The sequence below is a fragment of the Oncorhynchus nerka genome, linkage group LG23 (assembly GCF_034236695.1).
Source record: "Oncorhynchus nerka isolate Pitt River linkage group LG23, Oner_Uvic_2.0, whole genome shotgun sequence".
NCBI classification, from domain to species: domain Eukaryota; kingdom Metazoa; phylum Chordata; class Actinopteri; order Salmoniformes; family Salmonidae; genus Oncorhynchus; species Oncorhynchus nerka.
Genome location: NC_088418.1, coordinates 8,554,810 through 8,557,309, shown reverse-complemented (window position 1 = coordinate 8,557,309; position 2,500 = coordinate 8,554,810). Strand labels below are relative to the sequence as shown.

The 2,500-nt window shown below is 45.5% G+C and overlaps 1 protein-coding gene across 1 annotated transcript in view; it reads left to right on the top strand.

The window, feature by feature from the left end:
* LOC135563935 (netrin receptor UNC5B-b-like) overlaps window positions 1–2,500 on the top strand; it is a 178,167-nt gene that overhangs the window by 150,685 nt on the left and 24,982 nt on the right. The window lies entirely within an intron of this gene.

Here is a 2,500-nt window from a genome sequence, read left to right as displayed (position 1 = left end):
CCCCGGTTCTGTCTGTTGTCCACCCGGGTTCTGTCTGTTGTTCACCCTGGTTCTGTCTGTTGTCCACCCTGGTTCTGTCTGTTGTTCACCCTGTTGTCCATCCTGGTTCTGTCTGTTGTCCACCCTGGTTCTGTCTGTTGTCCACCCTGGTTCTGTCTGTTGTCCACCCCGGTTCTGTCTGTTGCACACCCCTGTTCTGTCTGTTGCACACCCCTGGTTCTGTCTGTTGTCCACCCTGGTTCTGTCTGTTGTCCACCCCGGTTCTGTCTGTTGTCCACCCTGGTTCTGTCTGTTGTCCACCCTGGTTCTGTCTGTTGTCACCCTGGTTCTGTCTGTTGTCCACCCCGGTTCTGTCTGTTGTCCACCCTGGTTCTGTCTGTTGTCCACCCTGGTTCTGTCTGTTGTTCGCCCTGTTGTCCACCCTGGTTCTGTCTGTTGTCCACCCTGGTTCTGTCTGTTGTCCACCCCGGTTCTGTCTGTTGCACACCCCTGTTCTGTCTGTTGCACACCCCTGGTTCTGTCTGTTGTCCACCCTGGTTCTGTCTGTTGTCCACCCCGGTTCTGTCTGTTGTCCACCCTGGTTCTGTCTGTTGTCCACCCTGGTTCTGTCTGTTGTTCGCCCTGTTGTCCACCCTGGTTCTGTCTTCTGTCTGTTGCCACCCTGGTTCTGTCTGTTGTCCACCCTGGTTCTGTCTGTTGTCCACCCTGTTTCTGTCTGTTGTCCACCCTGGTTCTGTCTGTTGTCCACCCTGGTTCTGTCTGTTGTTCGCCCTGTTGTCCACCCTGGTTCTGTCTGTTGTCCACCCTGGTTCTGTCTGTTGTCCACCCCGGTTCTGTCTGTTGTCCACCCCGGTTCTGTCTGTTGTCCACCCCGGTTCTGTCTGTTGTCCACCCTGGTTCTGTCTGTTGTCCACCCTGGTTCTGTCTGTTGTCCACCCTGGTTCTGTCTGTTGTCCACCCTGGTTCTGTCTGTTGTCCACCCTGGTTCTGTCTGTTGTCCAATCTTGTCCAGTTTGTCAACTCTGAGAGAGTAACGTAAGGCTCTGAACTAATGAACTGAGGTTGAACCCCCCCCCTAACACAGGTCTGACATGCTAGAGTGGACAGGGCTTGACGGTAGAGCAGATGTGGTCTGTGTCTGAAAAAAAACGCTACTAGCCTTCAAATCTTTTCTTCCTCCTTCCACGAGAAATTCATTTAGTGTTTTGTTGATGGTGACGGAAAGCGTTGTCTCAGCCCGCCGCTCCAGAGTCTCCCATTTAGTGTTTTGTTGATGGTGACGGAAAGCGTTGTCTCAGCCCGCCACTCCAGAGTCTCCCATTTAGTGTTTTGTTGATGGTGACGGAAAGCGTTGTCTCAGCCCGCCACTCCAGAGTCTCCCATTTAGTGTTTTGTTGATGGTGACGGAAAGCGTTGTCTCAGCCCGCCGCTCCAGAGTCTCCCATTTAGTGTTTAATTAGGTTGAGATCTGGCGACTGAGACGGCCATGGTATTTTTTATTGATTTTTATTTCACCTATATATGGTTTACTATATATGGTTTACTATATATGGTTTACATACATAGTTTTCATGTCCATCTAACCAATCAGTGACCACACGTTGGTGGGGGGGGGGGGTGATGTCATCCTATGAGGGCGTAGCCATGGAAGCCAAAATAATGCCTCAGGAACCACACCTGTGTGGAAGCACCTGCTTTCAATATACTTCCCTCATTTACTACACGTGTTTCCTTTACTTTGGCAGTTACCTGGATGTTCTTAATCATTTATTTTTAAAAGCACTAGAGCATTAAGACTGGTACTAGAGCATTAAGACTGGTACTAGAGCATTAAGACTGGTACTAGAGCATTAAGACTGGTACTAGAGCATTAAGACTGGTACTAGAGCCTTAAGACTTGTACTAGAGCATTAAGACTGGTACTAGAGCATTACGACTTGTACTAGAGCATTATGACTGGTACTAGAGCATTACGACTTGTACTAGAGCATTAAGACTGGTACTAGAGCATTAAGACTGGTACTAGAGCATTAAGACTGGTACTAGAGCATTAAGACTTGTTGAGGGACCTAACTTGATATTATATCGGGTTTTAAGTCATCAATAATATATAGTAATATATTTTACATTTAAACTAGAAGTACTAGAGCATTAAGACTTGTTGAGGGACCTAACTTGATGTTATATCTGGTTTTAAGTCATCAATAATATATAGTAATATATTTTACATTTAAACTAGAAGTACTAGAGCATTAAGACTTGTTGAGGGACCTAACTTGATATTATATCGGGTTTTAAGTCATCAATAATATATAGTAATATATTTTACATTTAAACTAGAAGTACTAGAGCATTAAGACTTGTTGAGGGACCTAACTTGATGTTATATCTGGTTTTAAGTCATCAATAATATATAGTAATATATTTTACATTTAAACTAGAAGTACTAGAGCATTAAGACTTGTTGAGGGACCTAACTTGATGTTATATCTGGTTTTAA